This window comes from Manis pentadactyla, chromosome 3, assembly GCF_030020395.1.
Source record: "Manis pentadactyla isolate mManPen7 chromosome 3, mManPen7.hap1, whole genome shotgun sequence".
Taxonomy (NCBI): Eukaryota; Metazoa; Chordata; class Mammalia; order Pholidota; family Manidae; genus Manis; species Manis pentadactyla.
Window position 1 is genome coordinate 137809488 of NC_080021.1, and position 11593 is coordinate 137821080.

The window sequence follows — 11593 nt, forward strand, 5'->3', positions numbered from 1 at the left end:
CAATGAATTAAAGAAAAGAAATTTCACTTACATCCTCTTCTTCCTTATCAGGGCTCAGGAGTAGAACTTTGAAGATCCCTTTCATGGAACATTCTTGCGGTGACCCTACAGGCAGTCGTTCAGCTGGTGCTCCAAAACAAACTGTACAAAGACCTTGCATCCCAGCTTGAGTGTTAAAAAACAAATTATTTGGAATGACAATCAATTAAAGATGAGTAACATCATCATGTTTGGCTAACATGATATTTGGTGATAGAATATCTATTCAATTCACTATTTCTGTAAAACAAATCCTCTTAGAAATACTAATTTTTTTCTCACTTTTTTCTCTGTCCCCAAACACCTAAGGGATAAGACACACTCCTTCAGTCACAGCAGCTGATTCTGGGTGTACATATATATATATATATATATATAATATTTATATATAAATATAAATGACCTAGATTTTTAAAAATATTTTAGAATATGAATATAAAATAAGCCATCCGTGGTTTAATGACTTTCATTTAAAGAACTTGCAAAGAGATTTATTCCTCCCATCCTTCCCTTACCCCATATGAGAAAAATAAAAGCAAATCATTTTTGTTTGAAATAAAATACTAATCTTTATTGCATTCATGTCTCTTAAGAATATAGCACACAGTTAAGCAAAACTCTCTGAGGCTTGAACTGTTGAATTGAAGTAAGTGACCTAGTTTGCAAAGTTATCCCAAATTAGAAGATCGACGTAGTCCTTTCATTTCTGAAGAGCCTTCCTTCCTGTCTTCACCCTAAGTCTTAAGCCATTACCAGAAGAGAAGTTGCAGGAGTCTGCAGGAGAATTTCTATTCCAGGCCAAGCCGTGCAGCTCCGGGCTTGCCTTGTCTGTGTTTGGAGCTGCACGACCAGGGAGGGCGCGCGGGATCCCCTCACGTGCTCATCACTGAGCGCAGATGGTCTCCGTGTGTCCGTGCGCGCACACCTCATTTAGCGTCTGGCCTTCAGACAAAGCGGCATCACGTAGTGACGTCACAGAAACCACACTCTGTTCTTGCTTAAACCTACCTCTAAGAGAAAACACGTTCAGATGACCTATTCAATATGAGTTTTTTTTTTTTTATTATAATGTTCATTTTGATCAAGTGTCCAAATCAATCTCCCAGGAGTTCTCCCTTTTTTTTTTCCTAGATTAAAAAAAAAAGAAAATCACATGTCCAGATAAGGTAAGAGAATCAATTTGAAATAACTGTTGGCATTCAGAAATAAGAGGAAATAGTGGATATTGGGGAGTTGAGAAAGGGACATTAGTAGCACGTTAGAGTAGAAAGGGAAAGGGATTCTGATACACTTGTTGGAAGTTGCACAGCAATTTGGGATGAGGGTTCTTACACACACACACACACACACACACACACAACACACACACACCCTTGCTTCAGCAAAACTGCCACGGTGTTTCTCCTGGGCATTCTCATTCCCACAGCTCTCAGGCTAGGTTCAGTTATAGGAATTGATCAATTTCATCTACTTCAAGCCTATATATCTGATTTGCACAAGTTCACAAAGGTTTTGCCAGTTTTTCCATGTATTCATGGGTGAGTTACCCTACATTGGTTCCACAGCCCAGTGCCCTCCACCCACGGGCATCTCGGAGGGCACCAAAAACCTTTGCCTTGAGCCCACCCCAAGATACATCAGGCCTGTCATCAACCTGTCCCTTGGTGTCAGGCCAGGAGTGTCAGCGGTAAATTATTAAGGAGAGCTGGGGTTATCCTACTGCTCAGTGTCACCATCCAGTGACAATAAAACTGAATTCAGTTCTCCAGGTTGTCACTTTCCCCAGGCTTGCTTATGAGTCTGTCCCCGGGAGAAGTGCACAGCATTGAAGGGTGCCAGGCTGCACACACAGCGAGGCCTTGCTCACATCCCAAAGGCCAGGGACGAGTCAGCGACAGGCCAAAGCAGGCACAGGAGTAAAGATGTTTTCCTTCCCCTGATCCCCTTCTGCTTGTGAACTTGGAAGCACAGTTGCTGGCCTGGCAAGAAGAGGAAGCACAGTCCTGTCCACCCGGGTCCTAGATCTGCTGCCCTGGAGATGACCCATGTATGTCTTCGTGCACACCGTTTCTCAATCTCTCAAGTAGATCTTGTTTGGATAAAGGCTGAAATCAGGAACCACCCTCTGACTTCAGGAATGCAGTATATTCTCTTTTAAACTGTTTCCAGAACAAGGGAGCAATACCAGCTATGACTCTTAGAACATGGACCCAACAATTCTCTTCAAAAAGACAAAATAATAATTTTCAGTCCAGCAAGTATGCATGCCCTATGTTTCACTGGTTAATGAAAAGGCACTACACACAGGGAAAAAGTGTTTTTAAAGATGAAGTAAACTGAGTTACCTGCTAGCAGCTTACTTTCAGCCACACATATGAGAAAATTGCCATGTATTCCATCATAAAGCTAGTATTAATTAGTTAAGCAATAGGTCACTGTTAATAATTTTAATTGTTTTTAAGAGAATCTTCAAAGATACAATATTATTATTACTCATGATTCATCTCTATACTGGTCTCCACCTATGGCCTTATTAAATGTTAAATACCAAGATGGCAATGGTAAAATTAAAGCATCCTAATCAGAAGCCACCAAATAACTATGTAACGTGGCCACATACCTATTTTGATTCTGTTTGTATATAAATAAAATTTAATTTTGGATATATGATTTTAATTGTGTACTTCCCCTCACAGAATCTTAATTAATATTATATTAATAGGAGAGTGACAAATAAGCCTTTTTTCCCCCTCAGCTCCAAACTGATTTGATAAACTAAAAGGGGAGATGAGCAAATCCCTTGGCCTAACTTGGGAGGAAGTGTGACTAAGGTATTCAGGGACAGCTGGGATGGAACGTCGCTGGCTGTGTGGCTTTAGAACAGTTACCAAGCTTCTCTGTTACTCAGTTTTCTTAGCTGAGGAAGGCATAATAACAGTATCTCTCATATGTGATGACTTAATAAATTAAAGACTGTAAAGTTCTTACAACAGGAAACCCATGGTAAGCACAGAGTAAATATTAGTTGTCTTTGTAATTTAATGGAATTTTCAGCCACTCACTGGACTTTTCTGTTTGTCCCTCAAAGTCAGTACATCTAAGAAGCTACTGCTCTTCTTCTCTTCAAAGCAGCTCCCTCTCCCAATTTCCTTAGAAATACAACCCCAGGGCAGGGGCACCACTAGCCGATAACCAGAGGGGTGCCGCCAGCAAACACAGTCCCACCTGCCTGCCTCCTCCTGCCACCCGACCTGTCACCAAAGCCTCCTGATTCTTCCTTCAAAACCAGTCACCTTGTCACTTCTTCTCCATTCCAGCTATGATATTGTGATATAATAATAATATGTATTTGATCTTTGTCCCTGGTTCCTGGCACAGTCTTAAAGCCCTTGGAGTGTCCTGAGTAACAGGGGTGAGGGTAGCATGTTTATTATTTATAATGAGCCTCTTGCAACCATACCTGAATTGACACTAGTGATGTGACTGTTGAAGGTGTGGGGGTGGGGGGCGGCCAGAGCAACCAGCCATGTGATCAGGCAGGTGGGACTTTTGCTCCACATCTCCCAATCTCTGGGAGAGGGAAAAGGGCAGTGGACTGAGTTACACACTAACGGGCAGTTATTTACTCAGTCATGTCTGCGCAATGGAACCTCCATCAAAACCCTGAACAAAAGGATCTGGAGAACTGCTAGGTTGGTGAATACATCCTCGTGCTGGGAGGGCAGTGCCTTCCAGGGGCAGTGGTTCCCGCACTCAGATGCTTCTAGACCTCACCCTAGGTGCCTCTTCATCTGGCTGCTCATTGGTATCCTTTATAATATCCTTTATGATAAATCATTTATATACAAATCATCAAACCCAAGGATTTGTAGCCAAGTCAGACAGAAGCATGTGTGACCTGGAGACCCACTGTGTGCCACTGGGGTTTGAAGTGGGGACAGTGGTGTCAGACTAGCTCTTAACCTGCAGGGTCTGCCACTAACTCCAGGTAGTTAGTGTCAGAGTTGAATTAGATTATGGGACACCCAGTTGATTGGTGTCAGAAGATTGGAAAATTACTCTGGAAAACCCACATGTTTGGCGTCAGAAGTGTTGTGAGTGGAGGAAGTTTTCCTCTACAGCCCCCACATTCCACTGGAAACTCATTACTTCAAAGCTCATCCTCACCACGGCCTTCTCCTCACCCCCACCCAGTGCTGCCCTCCAGTCGGTCAGGATGACACTGTCAGCTGCAGATCCTTAAAATCCTGCACCTGTTGTGTCACCTTCCATCTCCAGCTCTTAGCTTGGCAGTCAGCATCCTCCCCAGCTGTCCCCACACACCCTTCCATCCTCTCTCCACTTTTCTGCATCACTCTACCTGGGATGGGCCACTCATCAGCACTCTGCTATGTGGCACTTCAGTTGCAAGAAGCCGAGTGCCACTCGAGGTTGCCTCAGTCGATGGCAGCATGTGTATGGGGAATACACAGGCCAGGACATTGGCCCGGCAACCATGTGACTGCCTCCCGTGAAGGGTTGTCAAAGAAAATACAACACTGGGATGACATTTGGCAACTGACGCTGGTCGCGAATGTCGACAGAACAGTGTGGGGAGAGGTGAATACATAAACTGGTGTGCACTGTGCATACTCCCTTCAGTGCAAGTAGCTGCTACTCACCTCCATTTATTATCACCATCATGGCTGTGGCAGAGATAGTCAAAGAACTCCAAAATGTTTGAGAGCTTTCTATTTGAAAACCTCTGCCATTTCAAAATTGACAACTAATTTAATAAGAAAACATTGTTCCGCCAGCCCTTCGGGACAGGCAGGTGCATCTTCCACACCGACTGGCCAGCAGACCCCCATCTGCTCCTCTAGCCTATAGCAACTGCCGAGGTAGCCTTCACCCAGGAAGCCTTCACCCAGCGCTCCTTAGCCCAGCCAGTCTACGTTGGGGTGGCTCAGCCACAATTCTACTCCTGACCTGTGGACTCTCTTGGTACATCTTGATTGGAACTTTTTGTAAAAGACGATCTGATTGGGCCGGGCATTCACCCTGCAGCACACAGCTCTTTTTGGTCACTGGCCGGCCGAGAGGAGGACACTCTCTAGGCCAATCAGCTGCACCCTGGGGAAGCATTACAAGGTCCAGACCCCTCACACCTGTGCTCCGTGAACATCAGTCACATTGGCTTTCTCTCGGTTCCTCTGTTCTCCATCTTCTGCCCCACCACAGAGCTCTTTGGCATGCCTTTTCTGAGGTCACGCCTCCTCTCCTTTCTCACCACATTAACACCTTCACATACTTGAGACCCCGTGAGCTCATGTGTCATTTTCTCAGGTAATCCTCCCCTGGACTCTCTAATTCAAAGAGAATCACTATATCCTATGGACTAGATCCTATGCCACCCTGTGCGCAACAGTGGTATTCAAAACCTTTACTGGCACTGTGCAGAAAGTGACCGACAAATGCAGCTCTAATCATACTGGACTCCGAGGCAGGATCCTGGAGGCTTCCCGCTATCAGGAACCGACCTTTCAGTGCTAATTCATGGAGGGGATGATTCTGGGGATGCTAGAGACAGGACTTGATGGGCTGGGCCATAGGGGAGGGGGCATTCAAGAGCTCAAGGCAGCAGCTGTACTGGGGTTTTAATTATCTATTGGGCAACAAACCTACCCAAAATTTAGTAACTTAAAACAACAATTTATTCTTCCTCACAACTTGTCAGCCTGGGTGGGTTTCATCTGGGTTGTTTTCTGCTCCTTGTATTGTCTGCTGGAGCAGGAATGTCTGAGACAGCTTCTTCAATCACACATCTGCTGCTGTAGCTGGATGGCTGAAGAGCAGGCGCCTGGCTGAACATGGCCCTCTCAGTGTGGCCTCCCCCATGCTAGTGTGGGTTCCTCACAGCACTGTGGCCTCAGGAAATTGTGTTTTTCCTACAATAGATGGTTTTGAGAGGATAGAAGCAGAAGCCAACAGCTCTCTTAAAGCCTAAGCTCAAGAAGTCTCATGGCATCCCTTCAGAATATTCTCTGGGTCAAAGCCAGTCCCAAGGCCAGCCTGATTCAGGGAAGGGGAAAGCACTCACCTCCTTCTGGCTGGAACAGCATTTGTGCACACCAAGGGAAGAACAACCAGAGGCCACCTGAGGAAATTATCTACCACAATCAATGCATATGCATTGAAATACCTTAACACTGGTACGGCAGTGCATGTGCACAGCAGCTGAACCTCAGCCAGAACGTGCCTCGCCTTTAAATGAGTGCTGCAGTTTTACCTGTGTGTGTGATTTATTTGATTAGAGTCTCCAACGTGGCAGGAACTGAGATTGTGCCTGCTGCAGTGCCGGGCATAGTATCTGTCACACTGAAGCATTTGATAAGTACTTGTTGAAGGACTGAATAAAGAATATGCCCTGCAAGAAACAGCAGCTAAGATCACCACTGAACTGCTGCAGTGACTGAAACGCTGCAGCTTCATGTGCTGAAAATTTGATAAAGCATTTTTTTAAAGGGGAAAGTAGAAAGTTTCATGCCAGAGTTCTCCCTGGCAGAAGAACTCATTTTGCTTTAAGGCACTAGAATGCATATTTTGGCACCAATACCAGGTGTCAGTGGGCGGCAGCAGGGAGAACACTGAAAGGAGAAAGAAAGATTTAATACAATAGGCTTCTCCCTCCCCTGTTTTATGGATGTTCTTAACGCCCAGCACAGATTCCCTACAACTGATAAAATCATCAATAAGAGGAGCCACCCACCGTGACAAGCCAGCCACCTCCCAGGCAGGCTCTCCGTAGGCAAGAACAGATGCCTTCTTCCAGCTTGGAATGCTTAGCATGAGGTAAAGGTTTTATTTGAGAGGCAGCCTGGGGTAAAGAAAACAGCAAGGAGTCAGAAACACTGGGTTCCCTTCCAGCTTTGCCACCCTCTGAGGAATAACCCCCACTAAGTCACTTATTGCACTTAACTGCCCTCCAATATCAGCTGGGGGCTCAGCTAGCTTCAGATGTCAGACACTTAACCAGCCTAAATAAAGTACGCTGTGCCTAGTTACGCAGGACGGGACAATCCCAACTTTCCAAACTCTTTGTCCCCACCAGTAACTCCCTGTCTTCCTGCTGATCCAGCCCTGCTAATCTGAGAGGCATCACTGATTCAGCCCACGCTCACCTGCTACATCCAGACTTGTGGAGGGTGCCTCCAAGGTCCCAAGGTCTCCTGCCTCCCGTCCCCACCCCACAGCCACTGCCTTTCCCAAGTTCGGGCCGCCCTGGAACCCTGCTCTGGCTTATTTCCTGCAATCCCTGATTCCAGGCTCTCCTCACTTCATTGTTCCTAAGGATCTCTGGCTTTCCTTATGTCACGAGAGCAGCCCTGCTGGCTGTCCACCCAGGGAGGCTTTCCACGTACCGTGAAGCCACTGAAACTTAAGCTCCCAGGTTACTCACTTGGCTGGGCCACTTTCCAAAGCCCAGAAGAGGTGAGCATCTCGCTTTCAAGGTTCCTTGTGTGTCTAAGATATTTTCACCGCAATTGGGCATGACCACTGTCGTTTTCCCTCCCTCACACGCGGTCTCATGTTGAATGGTAGCAGGATATCTGTGGGTAGTTTATGTTGTACTGATAAGAGGAAGTTAAGTGGGGATACATTTGGTTTGGGTTTAGTATAATAGGTTTGTGTGGTTCACTTCAGGGTAAACACTCGTTGGTTAAAAACAAATAGTAAGACTTAAGTACCATTCAGATTACACTTAGAATATTTTTCTTAAGCCGTAGTTTACTAAGAAAAGATAAATTGTGGATAAAAGTAATGAATAGACACTTGGATAATTTGATAATTGGATTAATAATTTAAATCAAAGAAACACTGGAAACAATTTTAATTTCTTAATGATATGTCACAAAATACATCAACAAACTCAGCACAGAACTCAGTACACATTACAGTGAGGACATTGACAACCCACTGTCCTATGAGGGTCATGAATGAAAAGAGTATTTTGGTTAGCCAACACACAAGACAACTTGAAATACCCTGAGATCTTACAACTCTTCTATGAAAAAAGTTGGGTGGTGGTTTCTTCAACGTTAGCAACAGCCCTAAATGTTTGCATGCCATTGCCAACAGGAAGTTGTCACTGAAAGAAACCTTTTTAAACTACCAATTTAAAAAGATGTTTTGATCCACCATGTTAAGGAAAGATTGAATTATCTTTCTATCATCACTACAGAAAATGATATACAAAATCCTTTTCAGATGAAGAGGATTTCAAAGAAAATATTTCATAAGGCTATACCAAGCAGTTACTTGAAATGTTATTGATTTTATTTATTTATATTTATTCCTGATTTTGTATTTGTAGCTTTGTATACCTTTTCTTAAAAGAAGGATCTGAAAGTGTGTAAGCTTCAAGCCACATAAAGTCTGATCTACTTTGCAAATAGCCAACATTCTCTGCTAAGAGAATACAAATTTTGCTCAGAGACCCACTTTCTTCTGTATAACCCTGAGTTTCAAGGGAAATAGTTCCAGCCCCAGTCTCATAGGGTTGTATTCCTTCTGCCAGCAATTGCCTTAATCATATACATGTGATACAATTCTGGCTAATGGATAAAAAAAAAAGGTCTAAGGGGGATTTGGAGAAAGGTTTCTTTCTTTGAGTAAAGATTTAAAAAGGCCATTCAAGGTAGAATGCCCTATATTTGTCATGTGGATGTTCTATTTGGATGTACTGTCTGGAACTGTAGCAATCATCTTGTGTCCATGAGGAGAGCCCAACTGCAAAACAAGCCCTCAGAGAATGACAGAGGGCAAAGGGCCAGCCCAGGTCCTCTATCCAGACTTCACTGTGACATCATAATAAATTTTTCTCCTTGTTAAAGTTAGTGGAATCAAGTTTTCTATTACTTGCAGCTCAAAACATCTCAGCTGATACACTTACTCTCATAGGTTCCCACTGCCTTTGACAAATCTCTTATTGGTGATTTTCTAGGTTTCCTGTAGTCTTACCCAACCTTACCCAACCTACCATATTTCTCAGGTCTGCCAACCACATGCCACCCTCTAATCTTGATGAGACATACTCCTTGTGTATTTCTTCCCACATTATAATTCCCACCGTTCCCTGTGTAGCTTGCCCTCCCACCCCTCAGACTACCACATCCAACTCAAGTTCTAAGGGCCACTGAAGCCTTCTCTGATCAATTCAGCTTATTCATCTTTCTATGTATTTCTATAACTCTATAGCTCTTTATCATAAAATATGGCATATAATATTGAACTATACAAAATGGTGGAATATCATCCCATCTCTGTGAGCCTTCTTGCATTGACTGTATTCCCATGAAGGCAGAGACCAATTCATACATTGGTCACTTCAAGGTAAACACTTAATGGCTAAAAACAAATAGTGAGAAAGATAGGTATCTTTTCTAGCTCTAAAAATACAGTAAGAATTTTATAAACACTTATCCAAATTCCACCATGTGAGAAATACTTCGGAATTAAAATTATTTGTAATATCAACAGTATACCCCAATTACTTAGCTGTCAATTATGCACACAGTATTGCTTATTAAAAACCCCTCAGACCATGTGAAAGGGTCAGCTAATCTTGTGACCTAAAGATGGCCGAGGCTAATAACACCAAGCCCAACCCATGGACTTCTAAAATGAATAAAAACTAAGAGCAAATGTTAGGTCTGTAATGCAATTCTTTCCACTTATATGTAAATGTATATGAGTTTTTCTGTGATGAATAACTACCAATATTTGCTTTAATAGCCACTTACAATGTTTTTAAAATAATTACTTCCCTCATTGCTGTGTACTGGGCAATTGGCTAAATTAGCACTGACATCTTTGAAAATGATGACAAATGCCTATGTCTTTTATATAGGCCAAAGCTAAAGCAAGAACAGGGAGCTGCACTGTTTTCAGCTGGCATCTAGCCCTGAGTCATGGCCAATATGTAATGCATGTGTATTATTTTTTATGTCATTGAACCATACTTTTGTATTTGACTTTATGGTGGTATACTTTCAAACATTCCTCCTGTCCACAGATTTCAAGTATGCAGGTTTCTCTCTTCGGAGCTCTCAGTCAAAAAAGTGACTTGTTGTAACTTGTGGGACCGCCATTATCTCCCACACCTTCTCCTCCCCAACCCCTACATCCCCTCACCCCAGGCCCTTTGACATAGAGAGTTGCTCCACATCCATTGAAAAACTCACTGATACACATCTACATACATTTGTTCATTCATTAATAGTTATTTAGGGACTCAGTGATAAACGAGTTGATTTGATCCTGGTCATCATGGATATTAAACTAGTTATTGAGCAAACATTCTTAAATAATCACAAAAACAGATGTACCTATAACATTGATTTCCAGTCAAATTTAAGATGTTCCTTACCACTTCACATAGCTTCTCAGCTCTAGCACACAACTGTCATTGCACCTGAGCCTTATTTTATGCACTGGATGTCCTTCATGAAGACTCTGGGGGTGCAGTGGAGTCATACAAAGAAAAAAGCAGGTCCAACTGCAGTGACTCAATCTTCAGGAAACCCAGTTTACCAGCTTTGAGAAGCCTGTCTCTCCTTTTTTTTTACCTAAATTGACTATAATCTGCATATGCTACCTCTTCACACTAATTGAGTTGTCCTCTTGCTAGGTTTAAGACATGCACTAATTAAAACAGGACACTTTATGCTGTAATAAGAAACACTCCCAAAATATCAGTGGCTGACAGCAACAAAGGCTGATTTCTCACTCATGTGACATGTCTCTCACATGAAACATGCTCTCCTTTTTATCATCCTCACTCAAGAACCCAGCCTGCAGGAGGCTTCCTCTTTGAGGAAAGAAGGAAGGCTGGAGGTGGGTCCCGACAAGGAACCTTTCTAGCTTGTAACACTCGTCACCTCACTCACCACTCACCGGCCAGAGCTGATCAGGTGGCTCCACCCAACTGCCGAGAGTGATAGGAGCTCTAACCCTCCATGTACCTTTCCAGGTACCAGGGAAGGAAGCGGCCAGTAGTGGGTAATGCTAATGATTGCCTCAGTGGGCTTCACAGGACCAGACTCACCTGAAAAGAAAGACTCCTGTCAGTCCACGAGCGGCCAGATCCCTTGGTATCAGTGGTTTTCTAGTGACAGCATCTTCAGTCAGGTAACATCCTGCCTTTCTTTACTTCAGTCTTTGGTAAGATGCTTCTCAGGGAAGGTGATACTAGCCTGAAAAACTAAAACCAAATATACCCAAAAGGTTCTTCTAACCAGAAGACACCTGTGAGAATTATGTGTGACCAACATATGCTTTCTTGTGGATCCTTGGGAGCTAGGTCCACTGAGAACACAGATGAAGCAGTAAGGCAACCACTGCCCACATCCGGGCCTGGAAGAGGTACACACATGACTGAGTTCTCATCTGTACAAAAGGAAGTACTGGGCCCTGGATCCCAGTGCTGTTCCTTCCAGGCACTGAAGGCTGCAACTACTCTGACTATATAACAGAGAGGGCAGTTGTTCGCTTGTTTATTTTGTAAAGACAGTCT

General features: G+C 43.6%; 1 long non-coding RNA gene across 2 annotated transcripts; it reads right to left on the reverse strand.

Annotated features, from left to right (window-relative positions):
- Positions 1 to 601: 601 nt before the first annotated feature.
- Positions 602 to 11260, reverse strand: LOC130683177 (uncharacterized). 2 transcript variants are annotated; one of them, XR_008996793.1, is made up of 4 exons: positions 11126 to 11260; positions 7478 to 7628; positions 6788 to 6895; positions 602 to 1166 (listed from the first exon to the last, which is right to left on the reverse strand). It is a non-coding gene; the product is annotated as an uncharacterized LOC130683177 (long non-coding RNA). The 2 variants fall into 2 exon arrangements; XR_008996792.1 differs by lacking the exon at positions 602 to 1166 and adding an exon at positions 5749 to 5966.
- Between the last annotated feature and the right edge of the window lie 333 nt (positions 11261 to 11593).